This window comes from Canis lupus, chromosome 8, assembly GCF_003254725.2.
Source record: "Canis lupus dingo isolate Sandy chromosome 8, ASM325472v2, whole genome shotgun sequence".
In the NCBI taxonomy this organism is placed as follows: Eukaryota; Metazoa; Chordata; class Mammalia; order Carnivora; family Canidae; genus Canis; species Canis lupus.
This window is the reverse complement of record NC_064250.1, coordinates 9,589,515-9,610,404: the sequence shown is the minus strand read 5'-3', so window position 1 is coordinate 9,610,404 and position 20,890 is coordinate 9,589,515. Positions and strand designations below refer to the sequence as shown.

The window sequence follows — 20,890 nt, the reverse complement described above, 5'->3', positions numbered from 1 at the left end:
TTTGTTTTCTAGGCATGCCCAATGAAATGAAAATTATTACAAAGCTATGGCAGGGGGTAGAGGTTAAACATTATAGGATTGACTGGAGCAACATTAGTTTCATTCGACCATATCTTAGAGTTTTGTGGGTTGTGCTATTTCAAAACCAGTACAAATATTTAATAATATGCAATTATTTATTACAATCTAAAATTTTACCTTTGGGGATTATGTTCCATCCCTCCCCCCCCCCCCTTATTTAACAAATTGGAAGATAAGTTTATTGCTGGTATTTATATTATTGTCTCAAAACTGTTTTTTTTTTCTGTCACAATATCATAAACTTCAAATAAATTTGCACCTTCTCCTGATTACGTTTTAAGACAATGTGGCATTCGATGACTAGAGACTGCAAAGAACTGAGCTTACAGTCTACCCTGGCATTTGCCTGGCTTTGGGCAAAAAGGACACAGCTGGCTAAGCTTGAGGTAAAGCAAATGGGAAAGTTGTAGAGGATGTACTGAAAAACACTCAGAATTAGGCAGTAAAGAGTATAAGTTTGAAAAATGCAACAGTTGATTTTAGAAAAAAATTGTTAAAGGTTGATTTCAGTGACAACACTCTGAGTAGTCTAAATAAAGGCAAGTACGTGGTCCCTTTCTTGAAATAGCTGTCAATATCTCCCTTCTGTGCCTTCAGAAACGACACAGACTGTCTAGTTTGCATGGCAGCAGCATTTGGTCGGATTTAGAGAGAGCCGTTTTCCTCGGCATTGTTACTTTCCTCAATGTGAAGTGCCAGATATTAGGAAAGGAAAGGAGGCAAACCTCTGAAATAGGGTAAAGCTGTGCTGCTGTCGCTGTACTGTGCAGTTTAGAGAATATTTGCAGCTGCTGAAATCCCGGGACTGTGCCACAGCGAGGACGGTATTGTGCGGCAGGCACTCAGGGTCGCGTATTTTAGATTTTCTAGCGTTTGCCGATATATTAGCTGTATCGGTTAATTGTAATTTACTCGAGTAGTAGAGAAATTGCTGAGTTCTCCCCTCCCAAACCTCCCTCTAAATAGTGAGCAAAGTCAGACACCTGAATGTACTCTAAATGTTTGAAAAATATTAGTTGTTATTCCATAGGGTAATAGAATATAAGACTAACAGCAATACAAAATATTAGTCAATAATGTCCTTTCCCAGGTGACTTTTGAACCTCGTGAAGGCACACATTCTCAACAAAGATTTATTAGTCGACTTGGGGAACACATGATAATGATAGCAAGAACTGCCAGAATCTAATTTGCTTTAATTAATCATTTGCTTCATAACACGGCAATTCGTCCCCCTCCCCCCGCTTTTTTTTTTTTAACTGTCTAGATTATTTTAAAACATTAGATATTACACTGTGGATGGCTGATGAAACTGAAAGCCACAAAAGTTAGATTAAAAATTCACTTAACAGGATAAACATTTGAGAGTGCAGAATGGTGCCGATTAGGTCAAATGAGTATAGAGTGATAAAACAGTCATGGAGTGGAGAGAAAAAATATTGTCAGAGGGCACTCAAACAGCTGAATTTAGTCTAATTTAAATGTTATAGCAGACAAAAAAAAACATTGACTAGCAATCCTATTATAATTATCCTTTGGTATTTTAGCAACACAGACTGGTAAGAAGTCAGAGTCTAGGTTTAAAAACATTTATTCATTTCACTGTACAAACAAGCTTTGATTCTGAGTGGAATTAGTTCCCATGGTTAGGGCCAAGAGCCCTCATTGGAGCACTGAAGCTGAGTCAAAGGTCACATTGCCTGGCTCTCTCTGGAGAATTAAGTGGACTATCTTAGATTCCCAGGAGAGCCAAGCCTCCAGATATTCATTGTGTTCTTCTAAGCAAACATTTGTGTTCAGAGATCTTTCAGGCTTACTCTATTTTGTTGATGCCTTGGTGGACAATATCAGCATTTAATTCTTACCTTTGTCTTTGTAAGTCTACCCCCCATTAGTTAGTTGGCTGTTGAGGTGGTATTTGGCTCAAATAAATGCTTAGAATTCCTAAGAGTTCCCATCATCTACATGATAATCCTGATCTCTTTTGGGTGTCACTCAAGACCCTCAATGACCTGGCCCTTTTATCTATATATTACATTATAGATAGATAGATAGATAGATAGATAGATAGATAGATAGATAAAATATGTATGCAGCCTCATTCTGGCTCCAATTACATTTATTCAATACCCAGCACTTTACTCACCATTTATGATCTATTATTTGTATTTCTCAATTATGTCCCACTAACTCAAGTCACCATGCCTCAGCTTGAATGTTACTCCTCAGATAACTCTTCTTGCCTCTTTCATATACATAATGCTGACCTTATATTAGTTGCCATGAGTATTAAATACATTAATTTATTTAGTATGAGCCTGACACATAGAAAGCACTATGTAAATGTTAGCTGTTATTACTCACCATTCTCTACACTTTGTAGAATTCTCCCATACCAACTGCATTATGATATTGTTTGTTTCCATGGCTTTCTTCTCACTATATTATAATCCTCTTGATATATATTGATCATGTGTGGATCTCCAGCATAACATAATGTCTGGCTGTCATGTAGTAGGTGCACAGTCAATATGTCTTGCATGTTGTAAACTATTCTGCAGTCTGGTCACTGGCCAATTTTTAATAAGTGTATAAGACCTTAAATGAGTATGTTTCAAGCAACCAGACATTTTGTGTGGGTGTAAGCCATTTTTTCTCAAGCGAGTTTTCATACTGCTTTCAGAATCATTTCTAAAACCACATTAGAAAATTAGCACTAGAATATTATAATCCCATCTCTTTTTTTCCAAATAAAAATGATATTCTTTAGGACAATTGATTCATTACCTAATTCATTAATAATAATGATCAATGAATTAAAAATGTTTCAGAAAATCCATCCTCTATGTATGAAAACTTGGCTCTCATGAAAATATTCAAAGACTTCTCCCAAAATGAATTCAATAGTGACAGCTGGCATGGAATGAGTTTGTGTTCTTTCATTGTGGTCCCTTGATGGAGACTGTAGTCCAATTAAACTTCTGAGTTCTAGAATATCCTTAAAATAAACAAACTGTTTCCTTGCCTACTCCATAGACTTCACCTGAAATACAAGTACAATTGTAATTGTAGATTGACACATCATAGCCCATTAAGATGAAAAAAGTGAGAGAGGTAAGACCCTTATTCTTATCCTGAAGGGTATTTCAGACTAGGAGAATCACCTAATTTGGGATTTTGTAAGGAAAGGAACATGGGCATCTCCTGCTTCATCAGTAGTAGAAAGCCTCATAGACTCATAGGCTCTTAGGTTAAAAAAATCCATGAAGTCATATAGTTCTTTTTCAAGCGCATACCCTGAGAAGTTGGAATGTCAACTGCAGCTCAAGGCACTTCTTCACAATAGTCTAGCAAGTTTTGTGCCAAGAAGCAAGGCAGAATCAGAATTGTGTGTCTTCATGCAGTTTTCTCCTCTAAAAAACAAGGGGGAAATGATAAAGTGGTATTGATTTGATTACTTTTGAATCCCACTGAAGTGATCCAACCAGAAAGGAACACAGTGTCACTTGCTTGGTTCAGAATTTCTTAACATGAAAAATGGGGGCTGGGGAATGGTGAGTAACTCTTGTGGTCCCACAGGGATCATTGTAATCAAGGAGAGCTCTGTACAGTGTCAGAAGGGTCTTTACATCCCCTCTAGCTCCCTGCAATATGCACTTGCAGAATTGGTTAAATGAGCCACCATATTCTGGTCAATATGAATAGGCTTGTAGGATGCTCAGTTTGATTTAATGGCCACCCATGGATACTTCTATACGCAGAAGTTCAGTCTGAATAAAGCCCTAAAAAATCAACTATTCCATTTGGCATTGTATTTTAATGTCCTCTTCAGAATTCTCCGTTATAGTAACATCTCTGCAATCAGTCTCGCATAAAAAGACCTGTTTATAATAAATTGGTCAGCCTCTTATGTGTCTAAATTTCCTGATGGGATAGAAAACTATAAGATTATTCCTTGTAGACAAGGCTGTAAGATTTTCAATATTACTAGTTGTATCTCTCCATTTGCCCAAATGATTTATTTCAGGCTTTATTTCTGTTTTGAGTCTTTGTTTTCATTTTATTTCATAATTGTCCTGAGGGAGGAGGCGGCAAATGGATTTTCCTTGTGAAATATAGGTCTCTGAGAGCCATTTAAGTGAGATATAGTTTATGAAGAACCCAGTAAGTGAAAAATAAAATTGTTCAGTCTTTTGTCATTCTTTCAATACAGAGACCTACATGATAGTTGTGAACTATAGTGCGCTGGACAGGAAATGGTGGTAGAGGTAGAAGTGTACCATTGATTTATGTGAATATTCTGAGGTGGAATAATCACATTGCCTTGTTAGTACATAATAATCACCCAGTGCACAAGACCCTAGACCTTTGGAATCACTCAAAGTTTTCATTAGAGAATCAGCAGTCTTTTAGACTCACTATGGTGTACCTCAATGTTGAAATTGCATATTACAGGTTATGCTCCTGTAAATAAAGGACATTTTGTTATGCCCACACTCAGCTGTGTTTCCTACTGTGATTCCTTTACCAGACCCTGCTGTGACCTATTGCCAAATACAGTGCAATATTGGTGAGCCTTTTTTGCCTGAACTTGATGTCTGTCCAGAAGACAAAAACACTGATTAGGTAGAAGGAGGATGAAAGTCCTTCAGGAACAGAGTGACTCTGGACCTCAGCTATAAACTGCAGCTAATTCATAAATGTCAAGAGCCAAAAGGTGAGGACTAGTACATCCTGTCCTCAGGGGTGCCTTCCCATCCATCTCTGGGAAACATGATTTCCTTATGAATTGAAGTTTAATGGGAAATGACCAAACATGACTGCTGAGCTTTAGCCAGCAGATTTATCTGTGGAGGCCACTCTGATTCAGCTTTATTTTATTTAATTTTATTTATTGTTTTTTTCTGATTCAGTTTTAAAAGAGAATCAATTCTGAGGCTTTCTTTTGCCTTTATTTCTCTTGGAGGGTTCTATCAGCGACTCAAGGATGGCTTACTTTCAGGAATACTGTTGGGGTTATTAGAGAGTAAGCAGTTTCCCTAGACCTTGTTCCCATTTCTCAGTGCTTCTTCTCTCTACTCAGAGTGCTCAGAATAACAATCTCTTTAATACATTCAAGACACACTGGTATTCTAAGTTATTGTGTAGATGAGGAAGCTTCTTGTCCTCCAAGAAATTTCTTTTCCATGGTCATTTATTGGCCTGTTGGTATAGAACTCTACTAGTGAAAGGTGACTTTTGAGGGGCTTTGATTATGAACTTTTTTGATGAGGTCAATAAATATTCATAATGATATCAACAGTTTAGTTTCATTTATTGGAAGTCCCTTTATAAACATTCTCATGTTATCTATACTTGGCAGATAAGGAAACGAAGTTCAGTAACTTGGCAAAAGCCTCTTTGTTGACAGTAGTTGAGAGAAAGCTTTTGAGTTAGATAATCCTGGTTCTGCCACTTAATAGCTTCATGAGCTAGTTGTTATTATTCTTCATCTGGATTCAGGTTCGGTGTTGTTTCCATTTTACTGTACTACCAACCTCAAATCGTTATGTTACAAATTACCTAAATAGAAGGGTAATGTATTTTCTTAAATACTTAGCTCAGGCAGTGAATTTTAGACCTTGTTTTGCAAAGAATGGTAGAAATTATAACCAGTTTTCTTCAAAGCAAGAAAAGTTACTTGAAAGACAGGCAGTTGTTCTGCTGGTGTTTTCTGCTGGCTGGGGGTGAAAATCTTATCCTTTTACTCTACCAAAAGAGAAAGGCACTGCTTTATACCTTCTGTATGTGAGTCATAAGGGGGTAGTGATGTTTCTATTCAAGTCAACACTAGGCCTCCTGGGTGACTCAGTCATTTAAGCATCTGAGACTTGATTTAGGCTCAGGACATGATCTCAGAGTCATGGCATCAAGCCCCACATCGGACTCCATGATGGGCATGGAGCCTACTTAAGATTCTTTCTACCCCTCCCCTATGCACCATCTCTCTAAAAATAAGAGTCAACACTGTCTAGAAGAAGAGTTTGAAGATGACCATTTTAGACAATCATGCTTAACATGGAGCATGGGCTTTAGAATGATAAGCATTTTTCTCTTTTTGTTTTATGGCAGGTCTCTGATTAAAGGCCAGGAAAACTGTTGAATTGTGAAGTAAGCAAGGATTAAGAAATTGACTCTGACCAGTGTATCCAGCTGTACCTTAATGGACATATACACACTCAACATGCACATGCACACACACATGCAAAAACAAGCAAAACAAAGAGCAGTTGACTTTCAGTTCTATTCATTAAAAAGATCCGTTTATAATTGTACATGTGCAGAAGGGCTGCGAGACTGAAGTGATACCTGAGAGAGGCCTGGGAATATGTTTGCACCACATTACTTGGACTGCATGATAATTGAGAGCCATTGTGGCTGAACACTTTATGAGTTTGTTTAATTTGTCACAGTAAATAAAGCTTTTTTGATGCAAGTTAATTAGCTCGCTTGTGTTACTGCACATCAAATGTAATTAACAACCAACTGCCAGTGTAGGGTTGCCCTTGTGTAACATGGTAATGGGGGGAAAAACTTAACTGGGGCTGGAGTAAGTAAAAGATACACTGTTGAATCAATCACCTTCCTGCCTGCTTAAATTTGGATGGACTAGAATCTAAGGGACAATACTAGGACTCATAAAATATCAGCTCTTTAACAGGATTTCCTGAATATCTCGTGTATTATCCAGGCTCACATTTGCTGCCACATTAATAAATTTGGCTAAGTAAAATTCCTTCTACTTCTCAAAGTTCACTTTCACCTTGATTGGCATTGCCTGTATATCCCCTCTGCTTGGATCTTCCATTTCCAGCCATTTACCTTTTTTAGCTTTGGCATTTTATCTACCCTGTGATAAGTGCTGCTCTAGCTAATGCAGAAGGAGGGCTATTAAATAATAACTGAGAAGGAATTTGTTTGAACAGATAGAAGAAGATAGTTGAAGAACTTATTCAAAGAGGGGGTCATTACTTCCAAATTCATAATGGTATTCTCCTTTAGTTTATATTTTGAGAAAGCATTCTGCCTTTTTCATTTTTTTTCCTAGGCAACATTAACACAAAGACATCAAAGAGCCTTGGTTTAACCCTATTTTTGATCATGTATCAAAAGAAAGGTGGAAAGGCAGAAACATCTTTAAAAGGACACAGTAATAGTTGAGATGCTCCAATTGTTTACTATTTGCTTTGTAAATATTCCCTGGGAAAAAAACAACAATATGGGTTAAGATGAAGTAAACTTACAAACGTATATAGTTTTACTGGAGTAAACTTTTCCCTCTTACCACCATTGTCACTTCCTTCATAGGGAAGGAAGAATCTATGCCAATTTCTCTAAGTAATAACAGTCTTTTTGGGAATAACAACCTGGGTAGGAAGGGAAATTGAACTGAAGTGGAAAACCTGAGTTAAGTCCTGACTGCCACTACCCAGTGATGAGACCACCTGGAGTGATTCACCTTTTCTGGGACTCAGTTTCCACATAGAAATAGGAGTTAGATTGGACAGTTTCACCTTTGTCTTCTAGCTCTAAAGTTCTCTGACTGTATACTCTCTCTCATGTTGTTCCAGGAGATCCTCTGGATTCATTTCTTTTTACTTGCCCACCATATATCTTTGCTGTCTGGTTTTGGCAATAGACGACACATAAGTCCAGCTACTCAGAAATTTAAAGAAGTGTGTTCGACAGCCAAGACTCTGCCTTCACTCATTCATTCAACAAATATTTATTGAATAATTTCTGTAGACTAGGTTCTAGGAATCTGAGGATGGAAATGATCTGGATAACCCTTCATATATTTAATTGAAAAGTAGAAAACACCTTAAAAAATAAGATCTTTCTTATTTTTCATATTGAATTACTTAAAAATATCCCTATGTGTTTTATATAGATCTATCTTCCCTGTTTTTTTTTATTTCCATGCTATACATATTCAATACACTGAAACAAGCTAGTAGGCCTAAACTAAGGCAGAGGGAGGAAAATAAAGCTTCTTTTGTACCTGAGCATTTTATCTTGAGACAGCTCTCTTTACTAAGAGTTGGTAAGAATATACAGTTTATTTTCTTTTACTTAATTCGAGATTTAATATGAAGAGTTATATTACATTTGAATTCATTTTTACTCTTTCAAATATAACTTTTTATTAATTATAAAATTAATATATGCTCACTGTAAAAACAAACTATTTCAAAAACTTATGCTAGAGAAAAAAATTAAAGGATGCCATTGTTCCACTTCCCAGGGATAATCACTATTAATATATTGGTTCATATTATCTCTCTCCCTCTCTCTCGACATACTAGTAAAAATATTGCATTTTTTCCACACAGATAGAATAATACTATTAATACCAAAACTTGAGTTTTTCAAAGTGTATCTTGGCTCTACTTCCATATTGTTTGATTTTTTTTTTTTTTTAAGGACTATGTTGTAGTCCAGTGAATGAACCTAATCTTAACTACTAAGTACCGCAATTGATAGATGGGTTTCCAGATCTTTGCAATTATAAATGATGCTGCATAATATTTATAATAATATTATCATCACTACAAAGAATAATAAACACCTCTTAAGTACTTATGAGGTGCTAGGCATTTTGTGACACAGTTTATAGACATCATTTCATTTAATTATCAAATAATCCTGTAGTTAAAGGCAGTGAAATCTAGATGTGCTATGTAACTTCCCCAAGGTCACATAGCTAGGAAGTAATGGAGCTATGATTTCAACCCAAATCTGTCTGATTCCAGATTAAGCTCAACACTTGCTTAGCAATTATTTTTGTGCATATGTCTTAGTGTGTGTGCAAAGGTGCATTTATAAAGATTAAATTGCTGAGTCATAGGATATGCAGTATTTGAACTTAAACATGTATTTTCAAATTGACCTCTAAAAAGTTTGACCATTTAAAAAAAATAAAAATAAAAAGTTTGCTCATTAGCACATCCAATTGCAGCAAATAAGAGCAATAGTTTCTCCATACTCTTGCCACTGTTTGCATAATATCTTTTCTCTCCCAATAATGATAGGCAAAATAATTATATCTTAGTGTTTTAATTTGCATTTCTTTATTAATTTCACCCTTTTGGTAATAAAATGTATATATTTAAATACTGTTTTTATCATTATTTGTCGAATTGTGGCTCCTATGCCTATAATCACTCTGTTTTAGAGAAACTGCATAAAATTCTCAGTTAAGTTTTATTTTTCATTGTTATACATTGTTCATTTTCTCTATCACTATATATATCCAAACTCCTTCATTTGTTTCTATCCCTAATGCCTTTGGAATTCCTTTCTGGGCTGAATATAACCAGGTGCCATGCTAGCAGCAAACTCAAATTATTCAATACAATAATCAATCAAGGTCGCGGTCAACTTGGGCAAGTTGACTGACAAGAGAAGGATGGGAATAGACCATTTAAAGGTGACTTTTTCTCATAAAAATGATGGTAGTTATGGGAAGAGAGAATAATGACTTTAAAAAAATAACATGATATTTTAAAAAGAGGAGGGCTGAAGGGGAAAGCTAAGAAAAATAGCATTAAGAGAATAGATGTTCAAATAGTTTTCTTAAATAAAAATTTTAAGAATTCTTTAGAAAATGTAAACTTGTACTTAGAACTTCTCTGAAACCTCAAGATTAATACAGTACAGATATTTGAAATGATGAATTTGTGGCTGCAGGATTATTAGATCAAGATGCATATAGTCACTTATACTTGAATTTTTAGAAGAGCACATATTATTAAGGTTTTTCTAATTGAGACATGTTTTGGAGGAATGACTAAGGGAACATTGATTTGAGTTCACTAAGAAAAATAGGTCAATATTTTATTTTATTTTTTCTCTTTGAAAGCCACCTCTGTCAGACATGTCCTTGTGGAGTCAAGAGTTTGTTTTCTGTAAAATTTTAATTTCTCATGAGTTTAACCAAAAAGCAATAAAACAGTTACTTTATCATGTTCTTTACTTGAGACCTTAAAAACGTAGACAGAAAGATGGCTAGTGAGACAATCAGGTTATACTGGTTATCCTTAAGGAATCTAAGACTAAGACCAAGACAAGAAGGGATAAGGAGGTATGCAATGAGAGCATGAGACAGTGAAAGGTAAGTGGAATGTGCTGTATTGTTGGGCTCAGAATGGAAAGGGATGACTTTTTACAGATTATCCCTTTGTCCAAAAGCTCTTGCAGGAAAGCAAACTTAAAAATGTATTATCCACTAAAACCTACATCTTGAAGAAAGTGATTAATGCAATTTGGCCAGTCTATAACAGAGCCATATTATATGTTGAAAGGGACCTGCTGAGGCAAAATGTAGTGTTGAAAATGTGCTGTTTCTTAGTAATAATAGAGGCTACCGAAGTAAGCCTTAAAAAAGAGTAGGCCTGGCCAATGATTAAGCTGATATTAAAACCTTCTCCTACTTGCAAAGACTCCAACTTTCTCCAAGAGCCTTTAAACTTTTTTTTCATGTTGTTTTGTCTGGTTTGGATATTTCATATTCTGAAAGGTATTTTGAAAACAAATAAGGAGTGAAGAGCGGGAAGAAAATCTTGGAGAGGGGCACCTGGGTGGCCCAGTGGTTGAGCATCTGCCTTTGGTTCAGGTTATGATCCCGGGGTCCTGGGTTCAAGTCCCACATCAGTCTCCCTGTAGGGAGTCTGCTTTTCCCTCTGCCTATGTCTCTGCCTCTCTCTGTGTGTTTTTCATGAATAAATAAAATCTTAAAAAAAAATCTTGGACAAACAGAAGCAGGAAATTGGATTTTGTTTTGCTTTCAGTAATCCTATTTTCTTTAAGTAGAAATATCTTCTGTATAAAATCCTGTCATATATCATGTTTTAGGATATGGCACAGTTAACATCTACAGAGTGGGGTCGAATAAGAGGAACAGAAGTTTGGAAATAGGCTGCCTGTTGGTTATGTGAAGTTCTAGATGGGAATCCTGATGCATATGTAGGTAATAATTTAGCCTGGCTAGCAGAGGTTTCTGAAGTTATAACAGCCAACAGGTGGTAATTCAAGTGAGAAGTATGTGTTGGGGAGGGTATTTGTTATGAAACCTGGTGAAATCCTGGCAAAATGAGACATTGGGAAATTCTCCATGCATTTGGAAGCCCATTTGGTGTAGGTAGTGTGAAGGTAGGGAGTGCCAATGCTTAGTCATCACTGAGGATAAAGTCCTGAAGGGGCTGAAACCCTCAGTAGAGAAACTTGCATGAGATCACCCTTGCCCCATGGGATATTATTTTCCTGGCACTGATAAGATTCTGGTTTGGATAGTGGCTAAATAGTTACCAAAGAAGGAAAACAAGGAAGCGAGCATGAATTGTTGATTTTTCTGAAGTGGGTAGCAAAACAGCAATAGCAGGTTGACGTTGCAAACTCTCATCTCTAATGTAACAGTGCACAATTCCCTTGACAAGAGACAAAGCAACTGCTAGGTTTAATATGTCTTTACATGAGCAAATGATCTCGCATAATAATATTGCACCGTGCTGACAATCCTTTATGAATACAGCAGTGTAATGCCGACAGTTAGCTAACAACAGAGCTGCCTGCCCAGATAGAAGGTTTGTAACTACACGGGAGGGACATATTCAACTCAAGGTACTTCTGGGGAAATGTGGAAAGGCTGACATCTGGACTGTCATGCAAGCAGACACATTCTCAAACACAAGAGAAATGCCGTCTGAGAGGTCTTAGTGAGGCTTCCAAATTGTCATCAAGAGGCTGTTAAATTTTCATAATTTTAATATAGAAACAAAAAATATCGCTGAGGAGAAGTAGTGGGAAGGACCATTGCTTGAGATGGATGCATTTATTCATTTACTAAATATTTCTTGACTACTTTCTGTAGTCCAGGTACCATGCTGGGTGACAGAGAGATACAGACATGAGTAAGGTTATCCATGCCCTCAAGAGCATTATTATCTACACTTGGAGGGGGAAATAAGCAAATAATTACAATGTACTGTGATAAGTAGGAATTAAGTCAAGGTTGTTATGGGAGCTGAGATAAAGAGCATCTAACTGTGTGTGTGTGTGTGTGTGTGTGTGTGTGTGTGTGTGTGTAGGGTGGTATTGGTCAAAGCAAGCTTCCAGGGGAAAAAGATATTTGGATTAAATGTTGTAGGATGAGTAAGGGTGAATCAGAGGAATGAGTGAGTGGATAGATGGATGAGCATTCTAGTTGGAGAGAATATGGCAAAAACTTAAATTCATAAAAGGAACACTCACAGAGTACATGGTATAAATAGCGCTGGGAGATAAAGTGAAGACAGAGCAACCAAGAACCACCGAATACCTTGTTCAGTGGTACCTTTGGATCTGTAGTAATAATAGAATATTGAGAACTGAGAGGTAAAGTTCTTTCATGGTGAGACAGAATCAGAGTACATATAAAGCATTTATTTCATGGTACAAAAGTGGTTCGACCTTAGAGGAAGTTATGGGGGAAGATTAAGAGATTTCCTTCTCTAAAAAGTATGGCGTAGAAAGTAAGAAAACAAATCAAGATTCTTTCAACTTTGGAATTTTTCTTTATTTCCAAAATTGCCTAAAAGGAATAGGAAGGATTAATGAGGGGAAGGTTGCAGCATGGAATGCAGTTACAAAGTGCTACAAAATATTAGTGGCAGGCAAGCATTCTAGGATCTTATGAAGGGGTATTTCAGTGTTAAGGTAATGATTGTGGCACAATGAACTAAAATTATTTAATAACTCTAAAGCATTTGAATTATCTACAGTAAATTCTAACATGTTATCCTTGCAACCTTTAGAAGCAAGAACTCACTCAGGTCAGGAGCCTGTACATTAAGAAAGCCTAGATTATTATGGATATTTAGTTGGTCTTTAGTGATAGGTACTGACTTCCAATACTATCCCTGTCTTATAGATTGTTTTCAACTATTTGTGATCTGGAGAGCTCAGATCGGACCTATGTGTGGTAGTCCATTAACTAATGTGATGGCCAAGTTCATATCTAGTTCTCAGTGTAACCCAACTACTTGTGTGTTAACTTTATCAAGCTCTTGCTTTGACATTTACATCTTGCAAATTGCATACAAAGTGTAAACAGAAATTTTCCTGTTTGAAATAGAAATGTTTTCAAAGCACATTTCTCCATTTCTTCTTTGTGTGTTACATACCATTGATGTTAGGAGAACCAATGCTAGCAGAGTTGACAGCAGAGCTGGCTGAAAGGAGAATGCCATTCAGTGTCATTTCATCTGGCAACTGGGGGAAAGCATAGGTAATTTCATAGAAATTATCAAATGTTAGAGCTGGGAAGGACACTGGATGTCATATTGTTCTACATCCTCAGTTGACACATGGGGAAACTGTGCTTGCACAGAGCCCCGTGATGACAACAGAATAGAATTTAGATTTTTCTACATGCCAGGCCAACATTTCCTTCTAACCTATAGCATTTCCCCTTTCATCCTAAAGTATATAGCAGAATACCTCTTTTCTGCTATGGGTCAACTAGTTTAGAAAACACTTGGAAAATGCAAATGCCATAGAAGTGTGTTATTTAAAAATTTTGTATAATAAGATTTACACTCACAGGTCTCAGCAATATTTTTTTTGGAGCTATCTCCTCAGGCAAGGGAAATAAAAGCAAAAATAAGCAATTGGGATTACATCAAATTAAAAAATTTTGGACAGCAAAGGAAACCATCAACAAAACAAAATGGCAACCTACTTAATGGGATAAGATGTTTGCAAATGATATATCTGTAAAGAGTTAATATCCAAAATATATAAAGAACTCATACAACTCAATAGCAAAAAAACCAAACAATTCAATTAAAAAGTGGGCAGAGGACCTAACTAGACATTTTCCCAAAAACATACATATAGATGGCTGACAGACATATGAAAAAAAATGTTCAAATCACTTATCATCAGGGAAATGCAAATAAAAACCACAATGAGATATCACCTCATACCTGTCAGTATGGCTAAAATAAAAAACACAAGAAACAACAAGTGTTGATGAGGATTTGGAGAAGGAGGAGCCCTTGCGCACTATTGGTGGGAATGCAAACTGGTGCAGCCCCTCTGGAAGACCTATGGAGGTTCTTCACAAAACTACAAATAGAACTGCCTTATAATCCAGTAATCATGCTACCAAATATTTACCCAAAGAATATGAAAACACTAATTTGAAAAGATATATGTGCTGCTATGTTTATTGCAGCATTATTTTCAATAGCCAAATTATGGCAACAGCCCAAGTGCTCATCAATAGATGAATGCATAAGGAAGATGTGGTGTATGTATACAATGGACTACTGCTCAGCCATAAAAAAGAGTTTTCACTCTTGCCATTTGTGGCAACATGGATGGACCTAAAGGGTATTATACTAAGTGAAATAAATTAGAGAAAGACAGATACCATATGAATTTACTTATATGTGGAACCTAAAAAACAAACAAACAAACAAACAAACAAACAAACAAAATAGAAACAGACTCATTACAGAGAACAAACCTGACAGTTGCCAGGGGAAGGGGAGTTAAGGGGTGGGTGAAACAGATAAAGGGGATAAAGAGGTATAGAATTCCAGTTATGTCATGGTGATGTAAAGCACAGCATATGGAATATTGTCAATAATTTGTGGTAACTTTGTATGTTAGCATAGTAACTATACTTATAGTGGTGATAATTTTGTTATGTGTATGTATACCTGGAACTAATATAATATTGTATGTCAACTATACTTCAGTTAAAAAAAAAAGCTAATCTAATTAGGACAGCTAATTTTACAGTTATTAAAACTTCACATATTTGGTTGCTTTTTTTCCCCCACAAAGCTCCCAAAGTTCAACAGACTTTTATGTGTTTTTTTTTTTTTTTTTCACCTCACACGATCCCATCTGAAAGCTAGCAACCTGGCTAGCAATTCACCAACTTGGTTGGCAAAGGCAATCGCGCAAATCTGCACATTAATTATTTAAGCACATTGCAGATTACAGAATGATTCCATCTATTTCTTGCTTTGCCCATGTAATAACCTTAAGAGACATACAGGAAAGTATTAATTTTCCCATCATAGAGATAAGAAAGCAATGTCTTAGAGTAATTAAGTGATTTGTGCAAAGCCATGGAGCAGGTACATAGCAGAGCTGAGCTAGTACCTAGGCATTCTCACTTTGGGTTATGTGCTCCTTTCACTATACCAAATTATCATTTACATTATTATGATCACCATCACCACCATCATCATCACCATTATCATTGATTTTCTTCTTCTGAGTATTGTAACTTTTCTAAGACCAGCAGATCTCAATGTATAACCACATCTTTCTTACTATTGTACTATTATCCCAATGTATTGCTTTTATATTCCCCAAACTTGCCTCTTGATTGCCTAGCTAATTTAGTTATGAGGCTTCAGGGAAGACAGCTATACCTAACTATATTTTAGGAACCCCATCCTACTGTAACTATTCAGTAGTAGTGAGCAGTAGGATTGACATTTTAGTGAGTCCCCAGATCATACTTTCTAGAACATTTGAAGAAACTACTAACATTTTTTGTTCCTCAAAACAAGAATGAAAATTTTGGTGGCAAAATTAACAACTTAAAGCAACCAGTCTTAAGCAACTATAGCACTACCTCTGATAGTTTTTCAAGGGGTACCATCACTTACTCCTTATACTGTATCTCATAGTGCCCTCTACACTTATGAACAGCTTCACAACCACTGGTCTTACCCATTTTCTGTGGCATACCTTTAGGCTCTCTCCTTGTTATTTTACAACTAACTGGTACTCATGGAAAAGCACTAGAAGAAAAGGCTTTTCTGCCCAAATCAGAGCCTTTAATTGTCCTACTCAAATCAGGATCACTAAGGACAGAATTCTCACACTTTTATTATTTACCCCATTAGTGATTCCAGTAGCAAGAGAAATATATGGAGAAGTTAGAAACTTTTATTTATTTTTTATTTTTTATTTTTTTTAAAGATTTATTTATTTATCATAGACAGAGAGGCAGAGACACAGGAGGAGGGAGAAGCAGGCTCCATGCAGGGAGCCTGACGTGGGACTCGATCCCGGGACTCCAGGATCGCACCCTAGGCCAAAGGCAGGCGCTAAACCGCTGAGCCACCCAGGGATCCCCAGAAGTTAGAAACTTTTATAACCTTCATATCACCAGTATCCACAGATCTGCAATAGTCAGGCTGACTACAGACAACATATTAAGCAGGAACACATGGAAAGCAACCATTGACTTAGTCAAATTAACTCTTACCTTCCCTTCCTTTCCTTTCAATACATATTTACTGAGAATCTATTCTGAAGATAGCATATATGAAGATGATAGGGAGCTAACAACTTAGAAGTCGTACACACTGGGATAGGGTCAGGATATAGGAGAACAGCATTTTGTTATTAAATAAGTTTGGGCATGTTAAGTTAGCAGGGATTCTAAACTTAGATGCCTTCAGAAGCCAGGGGTGGTTATATCAATATATTGTAGTGTGAAGACATTAGGGAGACAGATCTGTATCTGCAGACTGCAAATTTGCCTAAGTTAAAAAAAAAAGGAGCATTAATATTCTGAGACAAAGAATTGTAGAAATGTTGTTATAGAAAGTGGGGAGTCATTGGAGAGTTTTGAGATGGATCATTAAAGCCATATTTTGAGGGACATTGAAAAAAAAAACCAGAGGTGTCAGTGTGAATTAAATGTAGGGAGACAATGTATCCCAGATAGCATAGGATAGTCCTGGTTTAGGCCCATAAGCCAGTATAACTATTAATAGTGTGCCCTTTTGCTCTCATGGGTGTCCTGATGTGGAGAGTAAGTAACACCTAATCAGTGGGTTACATTGATCATCTCTTCAGTGAATAGGACCCCATTTTCTGGGTTCTATCTGGTTTCTGTGGACACTTAAGATCTTTTTTAGTAGGAGGGCCTTTATCTAGTCATGGCATATCATAGTTGAGGTGTGGATAGAGAGAGTGCTCACACACAAGAGAACAACAGAAGTTGACATTTCCGAGGTACTTTGTTGCTGCTGTGATGGTGGTGTGGTTGACAAGTGTAGATATTAGTATAATTGTTGAAAAATATGGGAAAAGACAAATATCAAACAAGGGGTACTGAATTTTCCAGGGGAAGTGGATTGAATGGGGGAAAGGGAAGACTATGCATTTTCCTTTGTATATTTCTATGTTGGTTGAATTTGTAAAATTCAATTATATCTTAAATTTTAAAATTAATAAAAATTTTTAATAAAATTGAATTGGTAAAAATGGTTTAAAAAAAGACACAAAAGACTCAATAAAATTATTTTGTAAATATTAGGGAAAATGCTAAATTGGTTTTAGATCTGGTGATATACTGACAGATATACACATATGTCAGTATGTGAACAGATGTAGATCTTATCTTCTTGTGATCTTAGCTGCTTTATGAAGAGCTCATGTTTTTCATATCTAGTAAGTGATAAACCTTTTTGCTTCAGTATACTTAATTTTTAGTTCTTAAAGAGTAAAGAAATGGATTTGTGTATCAAAGATTACTGAACAATGAGGGGACTTCAGTATTTAGATAACAAAAATAGTAGTTTTTATTATTATTTTAATAGTTCTCACCATCTGTGAGATACTGTATCAGATGACATCTCTATGCCCTAGCATAGTTCTGCAAGGTAGTTATTTGCATCATCATTTTACAGATGAAGAAATGGTTTCAGAAGGGCTTAGTAACTAGTCCAAGGCCACATAGTAAGTGTCAACTGGAATTCCTACTCAGGTCTGTTGGTTTCAAAATACATACAGTTGTAAGTAAACAATAGAAGACATATGTAGCAATATTAGATTTTAGAACTCTCAAACTTTGGATCGAAGTACAGCTCTTAGTCATTCCAGCAGATTACATGGGGTAATATTAAAAATAGTTTCAAAACTTCTCTTTTGAGATTGTTCTCTAAGAAAACCTACATTTTTTTAAACTTTTATTCGTATTTATTTTATGCAGAATTTACACCCAGGCCACTAGTTTTTGTTTCTTTAGTTTTTTCCAGGGTATCTCTATCTTCTGTGCAACCTCCTCTTCTGGCTTAGGGACAGTCTGCTCTTTTTCAGTAAGGATCATCTCAGTGTGGCAGAGAGAGCTCATGTATGGGTGAATCCAACCATGAGCCCTGTAAGTTCTATGCCACATCTTGGGGGCTTTGGTCACCTGGATGTGCTTAATGACCAGAAGAATCTACATCTAAACCCTTAAGTTCCACATTACTCTTTGTATTTTTAAGCATGTGCAGTACAAATTCAGCCACCAATTCCTCCACTGTTGGGCCTAGGCACAACTATCAACTCCACCATTACAGTGGTAGAATGGCACACATTGCTTCTGCAAAATGACATCCTTCAGATACTTGGTGGCTTTTCGAATATGTGTACCCTTGATGGCCTGGGCAGGTTCCATGTGTGTTTTTAAAGTGAGCATGAATATTTGAACCTCTTGATTTGCATGATTTTGTAGGGTTTTCTGCATCAGGTGAGTAGCGAATCATTTTCAGAGATCATCTCAGGCTGCTTATTGGGAAGAGCAGGACCTATAATCTTGGCATAAGGTAGATAGGTGGTGGACTATATATGACAGCATTTAGTTATTGTCATAACAAAATGATCATTTAATGAAATAGTTGTATTGGGACAGGATGAACATTTATATATTTTTTCTTGTTACTAATATCTCAAAGCTCGTGGCTATTAAGTAATTCTCATACCAGATAGTTTTAAGATAATTTTGGAGGGGCACCTGGGTGGCTCAGTCGTTTAAGTGTCTGGCTTTTGATTTTGGCTCCCATTGTTGTGGGATCAAGCCCCACATGGGGCCCCATGCTCAGCAGGGAGTCTGCTTGAGATTCGGTCTGTCTCTTCTCCTTCTGACTCTCCCCCAGCTCATGCACATTCTCTATCTCTAGAATAAATAAATAAATCCTTTTTTTTTTAAAAAAAAAGAGATAATGTTTGATAACATTACTGTACAATCCCAGATGTAGCCGTCTTTTCTAATATTTCATTGATGCAAAGCCTGTCATTCAGAGTCAAAGTCCATGGACTCTTCATGATCACACATGACTATGAAACTCCAGTAACTTGTATTCTTGGTTTGTCTACCTGGGTAATTATAGGAAAGTCACTTTTATTTTTGAGGAACTTACATTTGAGGAACTATAGCCCTTCAAAAACTTCTTCTGTTCCAACTATTTCTGGGAACCCCCAGGAGAAGTCCCATTTGCTTGTGAATCAGCCTGGACCACAGTTTGCTTTTTATCCCTTTTTATGTATTTTAATAGCTGGAACTCTGATGCTACTATTACCCCTCCTCAAGTCTCTGTTCCTATTGCTGATGTTTCTCCCTACCCAGAACCTTTTTTTTTTCACCCTGTGTCAAGGCTCCCTGCTTGTCATAATGGAATAGTCTATGTGAATGGCTCCCTTAGGATTGTGAAGTATGTAACTTGTGCAATATATGACAAAGCCCTGGTTAAGCCTAACCCACTAGTTTACTAAACATACCCAGAGATATCTGAATCTCCTACTGAGAGAGCAGAAGCAATGAATATTTCCAACATATAGAAATATAAGTTGTTACTATTCTAAATATTAATCTGTGACAATTCAAAAAGAGACATTGAGTCTTATACCCTGGGTGAGGAGAAAGTCTTGTCATATGTGGTATAAGTCACATGGTAGGTAGGTAAAAAACCTTTTGGTGCCTTTTAACAACCTTGGACTCTGTGATTATAAAGTTACACATGGATCCACATACGTAACCCAAGAAGGCTATGGACCTAAAAAGGTTGTCTCTACAAAAATAGCATTGCAGTTCCATTTTCAGTATTCTGAGACTGAGAAAGTTTAAGTTCAATGGCAAAAATTAGAAGAGAGCAAAAGAATAGAAAAACATGGTAATTATTTCATATTTTACATATGTGTATATATAAATGTACACATACACATATAAAGATTAACTCTAGAGTCTGCTCTAAAGAACTAAAGAGTTATTGCTGCTTTTAAAAATAAGAACAAAAAAGCAAATGTGAAAACTTTTAAATTAAATTCCAACATTTTCAAACAAGTGCTGCCTGGGAGATCACACAAAGCATCCAAAGCCTAAATTGAATGTATGTTGGCAAGAGCATCTTCACATCTCTCTAAATAACTAGCTAATACAGTCAGTATTTTGCACCTCATCGAGGCCTGGCACTTATTTGCAAAATGTTCCAGTCAATTGTCAACTAAAAAGAACGTAGAATTTCAATCCTTTTTTGGGGTGGGGGTTGGGGAGACTGGCAAAAGTTTTCTATTCTCCCAAAGAACGTTGCATTTCAGAGACTGAAATTCCTTAGGGTCTGCCAAGACTGCTGTCAGGTGTAATCTACCCCATCAACATTTTTAGGAGGAAGACAGAATCAACACAAAAACAAAAGATGAAGCCATTTAAAAAGGAGATGTAGAAACACCACCCATCTTTAAACTGCTATAATTAAGTGTTTTATCTATTCTAGTGGAGAACAAAAAATATACTCTAAATTATTTCTCTTTTCCTTATTCTTTTGCCTGGCCTCTATTTATCTGACCACAGCAAAAAGATTCATCAATCATTTGGCCTTTTATTTAATTGTTTATTTACTTAAAAGCAAGGCAAGTGATAGCAAATAAGTATTGATTGCACAGCTTAACAGTCAAGGAATGTATATCTAATGGGGAAAGAGACATATACTGA

The 20,890-nt window shown here is 36.4% G+C and overlaps 2 long non-coding RNA genes across 2 annotated transcripts in view; one reads left to right on the top strand and one right to left on the bottom strand.

Annotated features, from left to right (window-relative positions):
* The window catches only part of LOC112658068 (uncharacterized), a 43,115-nt gene extending 40,088 nt beyond the window's left edge, over positions 1 to 3,027 (bottom strand). The window contains exon 1 of the long non-coding RNA XR_007412668.1: positions 2,446 to 3,027. This is a non-coding gene — a long non-coding RNA (uncharacterized LOC112658068). The remainder of the gene's footprint in view (positions 1 to 2,445) is intronic.
* A 1,589-nt stretch (positions 3,028 to 4,616) lies between these two features.
* Positions 4,617 to 6,561, top strand: LOC112657776 (uncharacterized). Its single transcript, XR_003135285.3, has 2 exons — positions 4,617 to 4,798; positions 6,193 to 6,561. It is a non-coding gene; the product is annotated as an uncharacterized LOC112657776 (long non-coding RNA).
* Positions 6,562 to 20,890: the final 14,329 nt, after the last annotated feature.